General features: G+C 39.5%; 1 protein-coding gene across 24 annotated transcripts in view; it reads left to right on the top strand.

Annotated features, from left to right (window-relative positions):
• Window positions 1-17,516, top strand: part of LOC106974083 (uncharacterized) — a 241,939-nt gene that overhangs the window by 11,360 nt on the left and 213,063 nt on the right. The window contains exon 1 of one of the 24 annotated variants that reach the window (XR_008292703.1): window positions 226-17,142. The exons of the other annotated variants lie outside the window; for them this stretch is intronic. The gene's annotated coding sequence lies outside the window, so the exon portion shown is untranslated. Of the gene's footprint in view, window positions 1-225; window positions 17,143-17,516 lie in introns of those variants that run through there. 24 annotated transcript variants of the gene reach the window in all.

Raw genomic sequence — 17,516 nt, 5'->3', positions numbered from 1 at the left:
ACGTCATATATTTGTCTTTCTCTGACATATTTTGCTTAGCATTATACACTTGTTGCACATGGCCAGATTTCATTCTTTTTGTTTGCCAAGTAATATTAAAAGGAATTTATTTTAGGAAAATAAACATGTCTAATTTATTGTGTGCAGTAAATAGTGGCTTTAACTCTTAAAACCATTATGGTTTGTTTTTTTTTTTTTACCCCTCCCCCGCCACCCTCCAAAACCATTATGGTTTTTAACCTACGTAGATGCTTTCCCTTCATTAAAATCCTGCTTATAAACTACATGCATCAAAACTACAGATAAAAATATTTTAAATTTTATGTAACAATTTTCAATTTTGAAGAATATTAAAAATTCAATGAACATTTTCTTAAAAGTATGATGCTAAAGATGTACAACAATATGTGGCATTATTGCTTTCTTAGTAAACTTGTACTAAAATAATACAACAAAGAAAGTGACCCATGACATAATAAAAAGGGTACGCTGCTCCATGGCAGAAGTCAAATTTGAATCAAGATCTGAAATTTAGATAGAATTTTTACTTTACAAAGATGAAGAAAGCAGTCATTTTACGAAGGGAATAGCATAAAGAATAACACTGAAATAGAAAATTCATAGTGCATTTTCGAAGAGTGGTGATCAATCTCTTTTAGCTAGAACATAAAGTACAAAAGGGATAATAGGAGCTAAGTGTAGAAAAGTATAAGACCAGATATTGATGGTCATGCATCAGACAGTGGGAAGCCATGTTCATTTTTATTTATGTGTAATTAATTCTAGTACCTTATCTCAGAGCTAAAAGTCATAGTGTACATAACTATTGCTATGAGGTCAGACCATTTGAGAGTTTGCCTTAGTGATTCGTAATATACATGAAGTTACTGTGTATGTGTGTGTGTTTAAGCTATGACATTAGAATTCTGAAATGAAGACGATAAATTGCTTGGCCAAAAGCCTGACTTACTTGATCAGATTCTGAACCACAGTAGTGAGTCCAGGCACTGACGTGATAACTAGCATTTATAGACTCTTTCTCCTCTAAATAGGTTGATAATGTTGAACACCATAATTATGAGGAATTGCCGAGAACTAGATGGTCTTCAAATAGTGTTTTTTAAAATCCCAGTGAATGGAATTATTTGCCAAAATCAATATTAAAAATAGGGTTTGTGACAGCAAATCCATTATTAGGACAAAACAAAACCTTTTAAATGAGAAATCCTAAAGCAAACCCTTGTCCTAAATAATCAACACCATTTTTTAGATGCTGAGTAATACAAATGCTGGATAAATCAATGTGATTTAAATTCACTGTCCTTTCAAGGAGACATTTAAAGAGTCTGGTCAACACCGAACCCTCTGGAAAAGTGTTCAGTGTTGCCCAATTTGAAGGTCGTGGCTAAGTGATAAAGGCAATCCAAAAAGCACAAATGGTTGGCTCCCCCTGCTTCCACTGCTCCTGCTGCCAGAACTGACTATAAATCAGTGTGTCACAGGAGCAGAGTGTGTCATAGTTTCAGGGAACAGTGCAGTCATGCTGCCTACGGCTGTGTAGGTATCCCTCTAGAGTCTCGTCCACACCTTGCCCATCTGTATTGTCCTACGGCCCGTCCTTTTCTCTGCTTCTCTGCAATGTGTCCTGTTGAACCCAGAACTCAGCTAGAAAGACCATACGGTAAAGGAATTCATACCAAGATGCTTCATATATAAAATCAGCTTTATTTCTTTTCAGGAATATTTTTACTTAGGCAACTCTTAAAATCTAAAATTATTACAAGGGAACTAAATAATGATATTCTACCAATGATAGAGAATTTATGGCCTCAGTGGTAAGCGACCACTAGATTGTTATACTCTGGAGGACTTTTTGTTTTCTTAGCTTCCTTCAGTTTCTAATTAAAGGGCTGCAAGATGAACTACATCTCTGAACCAGTCGTTTATATTTTTATCTGACAACTTTTCCTTTTTTATTAATCTGTTTTAGCAGGTAGCCAAGTTGTGTGGTTCTTTGCCTTGTTCAAGAAGTAAAGTATTGGCAAGGCAGAAACCAGACTTTGCTTACACAAAAATAACCCTCCAGGCCCTTCCCAGAATGGGAATGAAACAGGTGACCCTGCATCTAAGGGGCAGCAAAACAAAACTTTTTTTTTAACCAAACAGTGCCCCAAGGAGGGGGCAAAACCTCAAAGAAAGTGGATGCATGGTATATCCAGAGAGGCTGGAGTTTTAGAATTGGAGTTAACAGTTTTACTACATTTTCTCATGCCCCAAAGGTAGAATGGAATCAGTAGGACCAACAGAAGTGAAGGGTCCACACCAGCTGGAACAATGGGCATTTCAGCAGTAACCACTATGAACTGATGACTTATGGCCAGCAGAGCCTCCTCAATGATTTCACTTTCTATAAAAACTGAAAATCCCAGAGAGAGGAGACCTGAAAATACAATTCAAATTAAAAATCTCTCATTTGTTTTATAGAATACGAGCACAAACTCAAAATTAATTTGACTAGAAAAACATTTGACTATATTGTCTTATGATCTAAAACTTGCACAATCTGCTGTGGTTTTAACCACATTCCAACATGCCACTAGAGAATGTTCTTGGAGAGCTATCTGATGGTCAGATGTCCCCAATACCTCTGCTTCTACTTACCACATATTTGAGGTGACCACACATTTTGGTCACCCAGGACAGTTCCAGTCTCTGACTGTTGTCCTGTTGTAATTATTAATAGTGTATCCTTTTAGACTCAAAGGTGTCCAGGTTTGGATGATAAATTATATGGCTTCCTGATACATAACTGATTTCACTATATCAGTCTGAATAGGCTAGATTATGCTGTTCTAACAACACAGAATTGGCAGTGGCTTAGCACAACAAAAGTTTATCAGGTGACATTGTAGGCAGTTGTCCTCCTTGGAAAGGTTCAGTATTCCAGACACCACCATATTAATTTTCTTTTTGAGAGAGAAAGAGCACACACACATGTGAGTGAGCAGGAGGGGGATGGGGCAAGTGGAGAGAATCTCAAGCAGGCTCCATGCTGAGCATGGGGCTTGACGTGGGGCTTGATCCCATGACCCTGAGATCATGACCTGAGCCAAAATCAAGAGGCAGACATTTAACTGACTGAGACACCCAGGCGCCCCCAGACACCACCGTGTTAACATGTGCTTTGCACGATTGTTATAATGGGAAAAGATGGCTCTTGGAGTGTCTTACGCCAGCAAATAAGTGGTCCAGCCTGGAGGTGACACACAGCATTTCTGCCCAGAACTCATTAGCTAGAACCTTTCATAGGCTCAGTCTATCTGCAAGAGGGTGGATAATTTTCCCATTTCCACAAAGAGAAGACGAGTGTGAAAAGTCTCACTGTGACTCTTCTGCTTGCTCATGTCTGCTGTTGCGTTTTTCATGCATTTATTGTATTCGTGAGCTCCAGAATTTCTGTTGGGTTCTTTTTTTTTTTTTTTTATGATTTCTGTCTCTTTGTTGAACTTCTTGTTTTGTTCATGTTTTCATGATTTCATTGTGTATCTGTTCTCTTGAAGCTCACTGAGCATCTTTAAGGCTATTATTTTGAATTCTTTGTCAGGAAAATCTGTAGATCTCCATTTTTTGGAGTTATTTATTGGAAATATATTGTTTCATGGCGTCATGTTTCTTTGATTTGTGTGTGTGTGCGCGCGCACGCCCACGCTTGTAGCTTTGTGTTGGGTGTCTTTGTGTGCACGCCTTGTAGCTCTGTGTTGGGTGTCTGCATTTGAAAGAACAGTGACCTGTTGCAGACTTTGTGAATTGTCGTTTGTGGGGAAAGACCATCACCAGTAGTAGGTATGAGATTGCCTGCTAGGTGGGGTACACAGCAGTGACGTGTCCAGGGATATGTGGGGATGCCACTTCTGGGGGGTTCTGTAGGGATGCTTGTTCTAGGAGGCCTGTGGCGGCACTGATTCTGGGGGATGCAGGGGCACCAGGGCTGGAGGTGTGTGTGGAGCCATGGCCCCAGCTGAGTCGGAGTAGGGAGTACAGAGGCGGCTGCAGCCAGGAGAGCGTCCTGCTCAGCAGCATGGTCTTCAGGCAGCTGTGTGGGCATCAGCAAAGACCGGGTGGACCTCGTTGGCAAAGGCAGTAGGTGTCTGTTGCAGTGGTGAGGGCTGCTGGGGTCCTCCTGCCCTCACCACCACTCCCCGCCCTCCTTCCCCCCAAGAGAAGTTGCAACTGAAGGGATCCCTCTCCCCGCCATGCTGTGCCGGGCTGGGGAATGAGGTTGACACAGATAAAATGCTTCCTGAACTTTTCTGTGCAGCTCTTCTTGGTTTTAATGCTCCAACAGGTTGCTGCAGCTTCTTAGTTGTGCACTGAAACTTTCCCAAAGCTATTTTCTTCCATGGGTAATTGTTCAGTCACTGGTTTTGTTGCGGGGGAGGGGTGGCGGTGTGGGGCTGGGACCTCCTTATCTACCATCTTGCTGATATTGCTTCTGTATGTATGACTCTACATAATTTTATTACTTGTGTAGGTTCCTGTAACCACCAGTGCAATTAAGACATAAAACTATTGTATCATCAATACGATCAGCAAATATCTTCCATCAACCACCCCCTTAGTAATGACAGCCACTTTCCCACCATCCCTAACTTCTAATAACCACTAATCTGTTTTCCATGTCTAATTTTGGCAGGTAAAGAATGTCACAGAAATGGAGTCACACAATCTATAACATTTTGTGATTGGCATTATTCACTAAAGATAATGTTGTGATATTTACCCAAGTTGTTGTGTGTATCAGTCGTTTCTCCCTTATTTCTGAGCAGTATTCCATGGTACAAATATACCACAATCAATTGAACCATTTGCCTATAGAGGGGCACTTTGGTCATTTCCAGTTTGGAACTCTTACAAATAAAACTCCTATGAACAATCGAATACAGGTTTTTCTGCAAGCGTAGACTTTCATTTCTTTGGAATAAACACCAAGAAGTGCAATTGCTGGATCATATGGTAAGTATATGTTCAGTTTTTTTAAGAGTCCGCCAAACTGTTTTTCACAGTGATTGTACCGTTTTTACATTCTCGCCAGCCATGTACAAGGGAACTAGATTTTCCACATCCTCACCAGTCTGTCATATTGTTGATATTTTTTTTGTTTTAGCTTCTCTTAATAGTAGTGACCTTGAATATCTTTTTTATGTGCTTACTTGCCATTGGTATACTCTCTTTAGTGAAATGTCTCTTTATGTCTTTTTTCATTTTCTAGTTGAATTTTTGTGTTTTTAATGTCATTCTTTGAGAGTTCTTGACATATTCTAGGTATGAGTCCTTTGTCAAAATTGTGGTTTGCAAGTATTTTTCCCAGTCTATCGCTTGCCTTTTCATCTTTCAGCAGGGTGCTTCACGGGGCAAAAGTTTTAATTTTGATACAGTCCAATATATCAATTTTGTCTATTATAAATCCATATTTGGGGATCATGCCTAAGAACGCCTCCCCTTCTAAAAGTTTTATGGTTTTACACTTAAATCTATGATTCATTTCAAGTTAATGTTTTATATTAGGTATGAGTTTTAGGCTGAGTTTTGTTTTTTCCTATAATATTCAGTTTCTCTAGCATCATTAATTAAAACGATTATCCTTCCTCCATGAATTGCTTTTGCATCATTATCAAAAAACAGTTTGTAGTATGTATATAGAACTGTTTCTGTGTTTTCTGTTCTGTTTCATTGATTTATGAGTTTATCCCTCTGCCAATGCCACATAGTCTTTATCATTCTAACTATATAAGTTTGTTGTTGGGTTTTTTGTTTTTTTGAGGGAGAGAGAGGACACAAATGAGTGAGAGGCAGAGAGTGAGAATCCCACAAAGGGCGGAGAGAGAGAGAGAAGCAGGGCTCACCCAGGGCTTGTGTTTTACCTGAAGTAGGGCTGATGTTCACCCAAAGTGGGGTTTAAACTCACCCAATGTGGGACTCGAACTCATGAACTATGAGATCATGACCTGAGCTGAATGAAGTCAGATGCTTAACAACTGAGCTACCCAGGCTCACTAGCTATATAAGTTTTAAAACAGAACAATTATGCCCACTTTGTTCTTCTTCAGAATTCCTTTAGCTGTTTTATTGTTTTTCCTTTCCATATAAGTATTAAAACATTCATGTCCACGCCTATAAAACTACATTTCTGGGATTTTCGTAGAAACTATATTAAATCTGTATCTCAAAATTTGGAGAGAGTGGACATACCATGTTGAGTTTGTCCATTCATAGGTGCAGAGTATCTCTCACTTTGTAATTTTGTTGATTCTTTCAGGAGTGTTTAATGGTTTTCAGCATACAAATCCTGTACATATTTTGTTAAATATGCAACTAGATATTTCACTTTTTTGAGCAGTTGTAAATGGTATTGAATTATAAATTTTGGTTTCCACATACTCATTGCTAGTGTATAAAATGCTGATATTTGTATGTTGTCCTTATATCTTGTGACCTTGCTGAACTCACTTATTAGTTGTAGAACTTTTGTGTGTGCATGAGTAGATTTCTTGGGATTTTTATATAGACTGTGTTGCCTGAATTTCCAGTTCTGTTGATTGTAAGTGGTTAGAATATGTATACTTCCTTTTTCCTGATCTTAAGGTAAAACAATTTAAGCTTTCATCATTAAGCATACTGTTACCTGTAGGTTTTTTTGTAGATGTTCTTTATCAAATTGAAATGTTCTTATATTCTACTTTGTTTTTATCATGAATGGATATTGAATTTTGTCAAAGGCTTTTTCTGTATATATTGATACAATCATGTGATTTTTCTTCTTTAGTCTCTTAATAGGGTAATTACATTGGTCGATTTTCAAATATTGAACCAGAATTGCATCTCTGGAATAAACACCATTTGGTTATGGTGTATAATTCTTTTTCTATATTGCTGGATTCTATTTGGTAATATTTTAAGAATTTTTGCATCTACTCAAACCATTATTACACTATATGTTAGCTAACTTGGATTTAAATTAAAAAAATAAACAACAAAAATGAATTTTTGTATCTATATTCATGGGAAATATGAATGTGTAGTTTTCTTTTTTTACTGTTTTAATATCAGTGTAATATTGGCTTCATTGAGTGAATTAGAATGTGTTTTTTCTTCTAATTTTTGGAAGAGATTGTGTAAATTGGAATTAAATTTTCTTTAAACTGGAATTTAGTAGAATTCTTTGGTGAAACCATCTGAACCTGGAGATCTCTTTTTTTGAGAGAGAGAGAGTCCACGTTCATGCACGCATGTGCAAGTGGGGGAGGAGCAGAGGGAGAGGGAAGGAGGGAATCCTAAGCAGGCTCCATGTTCAGCATGGGCTCGATCCTGGCATCATGACCTGAGCCGAAATTAAGAGTCAGACATTCAACTGACTGAGCTGCCCAGATGTCCCTGGAGATTTCTTTTTCAGGGGGTTTTTAGTTAAAAATTCAATTTGCCTAGTAATTACAGAACTGTTCACATTATTTCATACTGGATGAGTTGTGGTAATTTCATTTAAGTTGTCAACGTTATGTGTGCAGAGTTTTCTTTGTATTCTTTATTATGATTTTGATGAATGCAGGGTCTGTAGTGATATCTCATGTTTCATTAGTGATATTAGTAATTTGTATCTTCTCTCCTGTTTTTTTGGTCTTCCTAGAGGTCTGTCAGTTTATTAATCTTTACCCAAAAATGTCTTTGTTTCACTGATTTTTCTCTATTGTCTTTTGCCTTCAATTTCGTGGATTTCTGTTTTTATTTTTATTTTTACCTTCTGCTTCCTTCAGTTTTAGTTTGTTCTTTTTCTAGTACTTTGAGGTGAGAGCTTAGCATATTTATTTGGGACTTTCTTCTTTTCTAATATAAGCATTGTAGTGCTATAAATTTTCTTCTTAATGCTGGTCTGTGTTCTACCAATTTTTATATGTTTTTATTTTCATTCAGTTTAATTTTTTTTATTGTCCTCAAGATTTTTTTTTTTTTTTCTGAATCTATGGGCTGTTTAGAGGTATACTGTTTAATTTCTAAATTTGGAAATTTTTTTCTGTTACCTTTTTGTAAATGATTTCTGGTTAGATTCCATTATACTCAAAGAACACGCTCTTTATGACTTCTGGATTCCTGTCAGTCTGGGACCTGTGAAACTAGAAAACAAGAAATATGATGATGGGACAGGTGTAGGATACCAGTTATTGGCATTCCCATCCCCAAGAGGAGAAAATGGAAGGTGAAAAGGACGTACTAGTTGGGAGCAGTTTAGAAATCCAACTTGTCAAACTCCATTAGGTTTTAAGGCCTGGGAATAATCATCTGTGCTCATGGATTCACCTTTGCCCTTGGCTCCTGGCCCCACCCCTGGAGTCATCTTTCTTTTTTCATAAAAGGTAGCAGTTATTTGCAGTCGGGTTTTACCAGCCTCTCTCTCGTCTCTAGGACTGTGGGAGTCTGACAGCGTGGACAGCCTGTCTTTATTTCCTTCTGCCTTGGTCCGTTTCAGTGCAGTGTTTCAGCCAAGCTCCTTGTGGGTCTCCCATGTATGTCTCAGGGATCCACTCCATTAAGCAATAGGCTTCTCCACAAGTCTTTCCTAGATAATCCCATATTTACTCCAGGGTTTTGCTCAGATGAGTCAGATGCCTACTCGTCACAGAGCCCCCTGTTGACTGAATACTCCAACCTTTCTGTCCTTCTGAGGCACTACCGAAAGGTTATCCAGCCTCACTCTTGGCTGTCTCTCAGAGCATGCTTTCCTGACGGTGAATCTCTCAATTTTAGCATCTTTGACAGTCCGGATAGGATGAAAATTTCCTAAATCATCAAGCCCAAATTCCTTTTTGCTTAACAGTTCTTTCTTCAGTTTATCTCTTTTGTCTCACATTTTACTTATAAGCAGTAGGAAGGAACCAGACTTCACCTTCAACACTCTGCTTGAAAATCCCCTCAGCTAAACGTTGACAAATTCTCTCCAACGACCAAACTTTAGTCAGGCTCCTCAGTGCTGTTTTGACTAGGCCTTGCCCTTGAGCTCTGTCCTTGGCCTATTTAGTTCAGTTTTAAGCAAGAACCTTGCTGGGTCAGTTTAGTGAAAATCCCCACCCTTGATATCTGATCACGTTCATCCCCAACCTTTGTTAGCCTGTCTTCAGCAAAAGTCCCCTCAAGTTAGTTTAGCCAGAATCCCCCTACCCTTGATGGTTCCTCTTAGTAATTTTCCATCCACTGACCTCTACCCTGCTCCTTGGCTATAAATCTCCACTTGTCCCTGTAACAGTTCAATCTCTTGTTTAGCTCAATCTCTCGCAGCCCGTCTTTAGTGACAGCCTGTCTTTAACAAGTATCATGAAATTTATTTTTCTTTAACGATGTGTAAGTCCAGGGGCAACTGGGTGGCTGAGTCGGTTAAGTGTCTTTGTGATCTCACAGACCGTGGGTTCAAACCCTGTGTCAGGCTCTGTGCTGACAGCTCACAGCCTGGAACCTGCTTCAGATTCTGTGTCTCCCTCACTGCCCCTTCCCCGCTTGCACTATGCCTCTCTCTCTCAAAAGTAAATAAACATTAAAAAAAAAATTAACAGTGTGTAAATCCATCACTTGTAAGTTCTGCTTTCCACATAAAAAATAGGAAACAGCGGGATGCTTGGGTGGCTCAGTTGGTTAAGCATCCGATTCTTGATTTCGGCTGAGGTCATGATCTCCCAGTTGTGAGATGGAGCGCCGTGCTGAGTGTGGAGCCTGCTTGGGAGTCTCTCTCTCCCTCTCTCTCTCTGCCCCTCCCCTGCTCACACTAGCTTGCTCGCTCTCAAAAAACAAAAACAAAAAAAACCACACACAAAATTAGGAAACAATTCAGCTAAGATACTGCTGTAAAATAAGGATCCCTTTTCCTGTGATTCCCAGTAACATTCTTCATCTCCTTCCAAGCGCCATGTCTTTGTTCTATTCACAGTCTATTGATGACAATTTAAGTATTCTCTAATACTGTTATCATTTTTTCTTAACCCCGTCCTTCATTCTGAGTTCTCACTAGCAGAGCCATTAACATTCGTATTTTAACTAACAATGTATTCAAAACAATCCAGTCTTCAAGGCACCTGGATCGCTCAGTCAGTTGAGCATCCACCCACTCTTGATTTCAGCTCAGGTTGTGATCCCAGGGTCCCAGGGCCATGGAATCGAGTCCCGTGTTGGCTTCCAGGCTGAGCTCAGAGCCTGTTTAAGATTCTTTTCCTCTGCCTCCCTTCCCCACTCATGCTCTGTCTCTCTCTCTCTCTCTCTCTCTCTGTCTGTAAAATAAAATAAATAAAATAATAAAACAGTCTAAGCTTTTTCCCATCATTCTCCTGAAAATTCTTCTAGCCTCTACACTTTACCCAATTTTAAAGCAACTGCCACATTCTTAGGTATTGTTTTTCCGCAGCACCCCACTCTCAGTACCAAAATCTTTATTAGTTTCCTATTAATGCTGTAAAAAATTACCACAACATTAGTGACTTAAAACAACAGAAATTTATTATCTTACAGTTCTGAAGGTCAGAATTCTGAAAATCAGGCTCCTTAGACTACAATGAAGGTTTCAGCAGGATATTCATTCCAGAAGGTTCTGTGGGAGAGTCCCTTCCTTGCCTTTCTAGCTGCCAGAGACTGCCTAAATTCTTTGGCAGTAAAGCAGTTATTGTCTAAAGGTTTTCTGTATTGCTAAGCTGTCTTATTTCCTCAACTTTTGACTAGATAGCAGGCGTAGGTTGTGACTGTTTTTGTTTTCTTTTGTTTTTATTTTTGGCACAATCACATTTGTGATTCTGGGTTGCCAGCTTTTCCAGTCTGGGAGAATGAGGTAAAAAGAAAACCCAGGAACTCACCACCGGTTTGTTCCTTAGGTCCTAAGGTCCCTATCCTGTTTGTCGTCTTCTCTCCAACTTTCATAGTTTTCTTATGTTTGTTTTTATATGTAACGTTCAGGGATTTTTAGTTATACCTAGAAGGAGAAGTAGGGGGGAAGAACCTTCTCTCATCTTTTAAGACAATAGTGTCTCTTTTTAGGCTCTTCAAAGGCCCTGCACATATGGCTGATGTGTCAAGTACTTGAGAATCCTTCCGGCCGAGTCTCTTCTGTGATGCCCTGTGGAGGCAGCTTCCTGTAATTGGGGTTATACTTCCTAGAATTATGTGCACCTAGAGTCATTCTTCCTTCCCTGCCAGTGCTTGTTCTGTTGATTTCTGGGATTCAGAGCTTCACGATGGTTGTAGAAACGACCATAGAGCTACTGAGACAGAAGGCTAGATGTTTCCTCAAAGTAGAGGGTTCGGTATGTACTAAGGTAGTTAGAAACCCTCAGCTTCAGAGTCATAAGGTGAGCACTGGGGGAAGAAATAAGTTTCCCTTTGTTTTGGTCACAAAACATGTATTGCTTCTTGTCGTTCTAGTAATGCTTCGGGTGTTGTTTTTGGAAATTCCTTCTCAGTTATTGTGAGATACGCTGCCAGTCTTAATTTATTTTTGGTGTTATCTTGTTGCCTTTTTGTGAATCTCGTAAGTGTCGGAGAGGTTATGTTGTGGAAAGCCCATCAGCACACTATTAACAGCGCTTCCAGAGGAATAGTTCCGACTGCCCATTGCATGGCTCTACCCACATGTCCTGCGGGCACATCACCTCAAGCTCAGTACATCCTAGGTAGAGGCAGGCCTGGGAGCCAGCATCTCTTCTTACCTCTGTCTCCTCGGAGCTTTCTTTCAGTTAACGATAACACTAGTTACTCAAGTGCCGGAGCCAGAAAACCGCAGGTCACAAATTTCTCCTTGCACTTCACCTCCATATGTTTTATTTCTTGGGTCTTGTCGGTGTTCACTGGCTTTGTCTGGATTGGGCCTATCAGTCCGAGTCCCCGCAAACCCAATGGATTCCAGTCGAAGCCCCCTTCAATTTTTCTTCACTCTGCTACCAAATATCTTAAAAGGCATGCGTTGTCATATTGTTCTATTTAAAATTCTTCAACGGCTTCCTTCTCTGTAAGTATAGAAAAACAACAAACAAAATATTAATAAAAAGCAAATTCTTCGCAATCCAGCCCAGTGGTTCTCAAATCTGGATATTCCTGGAATCACCTGGATAGCTTTGAAGACTTAAAAGTTCCTGGGCCTCATGCCGGAAAATGCCGATTTAATTGGTGTGGGCTGATGTCCAGGCTCTGTTATCATTGTTGTTGTGCCTTTTTTGTGGAGATGAAACTAACATAATATAAAATCAGTATTTTAAAAGGGACTAATTCAGAGGTAGCCACCTCTATTTACTTCTAAATTCTTTATCACCTCAAAAGAAAACCACATTCTCAATAAGCAGTTATCTCCCATCCCCCTCCTTACCCAGCCCCCCGGAAACCACCAGTCTTTGTTCTGTCTCTATGTATTTAACATTTCTGGATGTTTCATCTAAATGGAATCATGCAATATGTGATCTTGTGTGTCTGAATTCTTTCGCTTAGCACATTATCTTCAATGTTCTTCATTCTTTCCATGGCTGAATAACATTCCACTGTATGTATACATAACTGTTCATCCATTAATCCATTGGTGGACATTTGGCCGTTTCCACCTTTTTTGGATGTTGTGAACAGTGCTGCTAGGAGTATGCATGGCAAATGGATGTTAGTACCTGCTTTTAGTCCTTTCAAAATGCATGGGAATAGAACTGCTGAGCTATATGGTAATTCTATGTTTAGCGTTTCAAGGAACTACCGAACTGTTTTCCACAGCAGCTGAACCAGTTTACATTCCTGCCAGCAATGTATGAGCATTCCAATTTATCTACCCTTGCCAATACTTGTTATTTCCAGTTTGATTTTATTATAGCCACTCTAATAGGTGTGAAATGGTACCTCATTTTGGTTTTGATTTGCATTTCCCTAATGACTAATGAGGTAGGGCATCTATTCATGTGTTTGTTGGCCATTTGCATATTTCTTTAAAGAAATGTCTACATATTTTGCCTAATTTTAAAGTGGGATATTTGTTATTATTTTGTTGTTGAGTTGTAGTTCTTTATATATTCTGGATACTAGACCTTATCAGATATGTGATTTACAAATGTTTTCTCCCATTCTGTAGGTTGTATTTTCACTTTCTCGATAATAATGTCCTTAAGTGCGCAAAAGTTTTTGGTTTTCAAGAAGCCGAATCTATCTTTTTTTTTTTTTTTATTTTGTTTCTCATGCTTTGGTTGTATCTAAGAATCAGTCCATTGCCAAATAAAAGTCATGAAGACTTTTACCTCTCAGTTTCCTTCTAACGGTTTTATGGTTCCAGTTTTTTGAGTTAATTTTTGCCTGTGGTGTGAGGTAGGGGGTACAACTTCATTCTTTTGCATATGGATATCCAGTTGTCCCAGCCCCATTTGTTGAAAAGACTTTTTCCTGCATTGAATGGTTTTGACACCATTGTTGAAAATCAACTATCCATAGACACATAGGTTTATTTATCAACTCTCTGTTCTGTTTCATTGGTCTGTATGTCTTTTCTCATGCCAGTACACACTACTTTGATTACTGTATCTTTATAATACGTTTTGAAATTGGGAAGTATGAGTCCTCCGGCTTTGTTTTTCTTTTCTAACATTGTTTGGCTATTCACAGCTCTTCACAATCCATATACGTTTTGAGGAAAAGCTTTCAACCTTTGCAGAAATTTTAAAAAAACAGTGGTATTTTGATAGGGATTTTATTGAATCTGTAGATTGCCATCTTAACTATAGTAAGTCTTCCAATCCATGAACATTGGATGTCTTTCCATTTATTTAGGTTTTCTTTAATTTCACTTTCATTTCAACTATTGTACTTTTCAATTCCAGAATTTCTATTTGGTTCCTTTTTATAATGTCTATATCTTTACTGCTATTCTCTGTTTGTTTATACATAATTGTCCTGACTACGCTGGATTTTTTTTGCATAATTAAGGCAGTTGACTTAATGTCATTGTTTAATAAGTCCAAATCTGTATTTCCTCAGTCAGTTTCTGTTACTTCTGTGAAGGGCCATGCTTTCCTATTTCTTTGTATGCTTCATAATTTCTTATTGAAAACTGGACATTTTGAACAGTATAATGTAGTAAAACTGGAAATCAGATTTTTCCCCTTCCTCAGCATTTGTTTTTGTTGTGTGCTGTGGGATGTTTTTGTTTAGTGACCCTTCTAAAGTATTTTTGTAAAGTGTGTGTTCTTTGTCATGTGTGGTCTCTGAAGCCTCTTTTCCTTTAGGTTGTATTCAGCTAGTGTTTTGAGAGTAATTTCCTTGAACACCATGAACTAAGGGGAAAAAAAGGGGAAGAACAAGAAGAAAAAGAAGAAGAAACAAAAATGCCAAGCACACAACACACACAACACACACACACACACACACACACACACACACACACACACACTCCTCTCCCAGTCTTTGCAGTTTGGCTGTTTGCTAGTGCACTCCATCAGTATTTAGCCAGCCCATTTAGAGTATTGTCTCCATGTTCTTCCTGAGTTCACTAAGCCCAGAAATCAGCCAGAAGTGAAAGCTTAAGGCTTTCTCACTCCTTCTGTGAATATATATCCTGTCTTGGCTGTATGCATAGCCCTCTAAATTCCATAATGTACATGGAAGATTTTGCATGCCCTTTTTCCCTAAAGACACTCTCTTTCCAGCTTTCCCTTTAAGTTTTTGGCACTCTGTCATACACCTCAACTGTAATTTTTGTCCAGGTGACTACAGGCTGCTAGTTCATTTTAGAATGATTTGAGGACTACCTACTGCCTTTCCAGCCTGAGCCTGAGTTGAAACAAAAACAAATGCTTCCTGTCCGTCCTTCAGATAGCCTCAGACAGATTAAAACATAGAGACCCAATTCTTTGCAAATAAGTTCTGCTCTGCTCCTTCCAGAGCCAGAGACCAGAGTCCCACACTGGGAATGTGGGTGGCCTTCTTCAAGACCACCCCTGAGCTGGGGAGGGGGTGCGGCAAGGGCAAGTAAAAATGCCAGGAAGCTTTTCTACCATTTTTCAGTTTTTACCTTTATTCAGCATTTAGTAATGGCTGTTTTCCAGAGCAAAGGTAGCTCTGATCGTTTCCCTTTGATTTTTTTTTTAATGCTTCTGTGGACGGATGAGTGCTTACAGTTGCCTACTTCCTCATTTTCACTGACCACTTACTATTTTTTAAAGTCTTTTTAATTACTTTTGAAAAGACGATTCTAGTGAGCAGCCTCAATGAGAACGGCCACAGCCACAGGCTTCCCCTCCATGGTCATCTATCACCACAGTCTCTCTAGTTCCGTCAGAGTGCTCATAGCTGCAGCCTGCCAGTGGGTCTGTTAGATCTTTGACTTTCCATTCAAAGTGCACTCCCATTTCTAACTTTTCCAGGGAGAGTCCGACCACCTCCATCACTTTCATAATTGTCTACCGGTTTGCTCCTCTAACTGAATTGTAGCTTTGAGGGCAAGCATTTTCTCTTCCTCACCTTCCATACCGCAATGTCAGACACATATTAGAGGGTCAACAAATGTTACAAGTGAACCACAAACTGTGCTTAGTAAGTCTTGCTAAAAATATGTATGTTGATTTAAAATATTTTCTGTATATTGATCTCAAGGAAAACACAATCTTCTCCTCCTCGTCCTTCTCCTTCCATCATCATTTTCTTTCTCAGGCAACACCAGCCCCAGCAAGGAGTATTCAAAGACTGTGAATAAATAATTGTGTTAGGAGAAATAGTCCTTAGCCCCAGATCTCACCAGTTCAATGACTAAAGGTCCTACTTCATTTCAAATGCACACCTTCGCTTGGCAGTGTCCTGGGATGGGTGCCTCTGATGCCCACCTGCTGCAAGCCTGGTGTAGGTTCTGTCATCTCTCTCTCTCTCTCTCTCTCTCTCTCTCTCTCTCTTTAAATTTTATTTAAATCCAAGTTAATATACAGTGTAATAATGGTTTCAGGAACAGGATTTAGTGATCCATCATTTACATATAAACCCCCAGGGCTCATCCCGACAAGTGCCCTCCTTACTGCCCTTTACCCCCTTAGCCCATCCTCCCACCCAGCATGCCTCCAGCAACCCAGTTTGTTCTCTGTATTTAAGTCTCTTATGGTTTGTCTCCCTTTCCATTTTTATCTAATTTCTCCTTCCCTTCCCCTGTGTTCATCTGTTTTGTTTCTTAAATTCCACATATGCATGAAATCATATATGTATCTTTCTCTGACTGACTTCACTTAGCGTAATATACTCTGGTTCCATCCACATTGTTGCAGATGGCAAGATTTCATTCTTTTTTATCTCTGAGTGATACTCCATTGTATGTATATACACCACATCTTTATCCATTCATCCATTGATGGACATTCAGGCTCTTTCATACTTTGGCTGTTGTTGATAGTGCTGCTATAAACATTGGACATGCATCTGTCTCTTCAAATCAGCATTTTTTTGTGGATAAATACCTAGTGGTACAATTGCTGGGTTGTAGGATAGTTCTATTTTTAATTTTTTGAGGAACCTCCATACTGTTCTCCAGACTGATTACACCAGTTTGCATTCCCACCAGCAGTGCAAAAGACATCCTCTCTCTCCACATCCTCGCCAACATCTGTTGTTGCCTGAGAGGTTAACATGAGACATTCTGACAGGTGTGAAGTGGGATCTCATTGTGGTTTTGATGTGTATTTCCCTGATGATGAGTGATGTTGAGCATCTTTCCATGAGTCTGTGCGCCATCCGGATGTCTTCTTTCAAAAAGTGTCTATCCATGTCCTCTGCCCATTTCTTCACAAAAGTATTTTTTGGGTGTTGAGTTTGGTAAGTTCTTTATTAGATTTTGGATACTAACCCTTTATCTGATATGTCCTTTGCAATTATCTTCTCCCATTCCATCGGTTGCCTTTTAGTTTTGCTGATTGTCTCCTTCACTGTGCAGAAGCTGGCTTATCTCGATGAGGTCCCAGTAGTTCATTTCTGTTGTTTGTCATCTCTTGACCTTAACTGCTGCTCCTCTTGCTCCTGCAGACTAGAGATGTGCCACTTCTCCCTGTCACTGTCAGCATGGTGCAAAGTGCTGTGCTCCTCACTTTCCTACTGAGGCAGGGGTTCTGGTAGCTCACATTTCAGGTATGTAGTAGCCGTGGGTTCCAACATTAACTCTAGCCCCTGCATTCAATTTCAGAAGTATTGTTTGTCTTATCACCTCGGATTTTCGTAGAATCTAGTGCTTAAAATACTGTCAAGACTTAGTCTTATGACATTCGTATCCACAGAAGCCTCGTGTGTTAAAAATGCTGTTTGTCACCGTCCTCCTGTCTCTTAGGTTCAGAGTCAGTGGTTCTGAGTTGAGCTCAGGGATTTTACTGTGTGACACGTGCCCCAGGTGATTCTGATGCTGGCTGTCCTCAGGCAGCACACTGGTCATCAGTGCCTCAAAGGCTATTTATTGCCTCCTGTTGTGAGCTTCTAAGCATGAGAACAGTGTGCACTTAGAATTCACT

This window comes from Acinonyx jubatus, chromosome F2, assembly GCF_027475565.1.
Source record: "Acinonyx jubatus isolate Ajub_Pintada_27869175 chromosome F2, VMU_Ajub_asm_v1.0, whole genome shotgun sequence".
Taxonomy (NCBI): domain Eukaryota; kingdom Metazoa; phylum Chordata; class Mammalia; order Carnivora; family Felidae; genus Acinonyx; species Acinonyx jubatus.
Note: the sequence above shows the minus strand (reverse complement) of the source record. Positions and strands in the feature narration are given on the sequence as shown.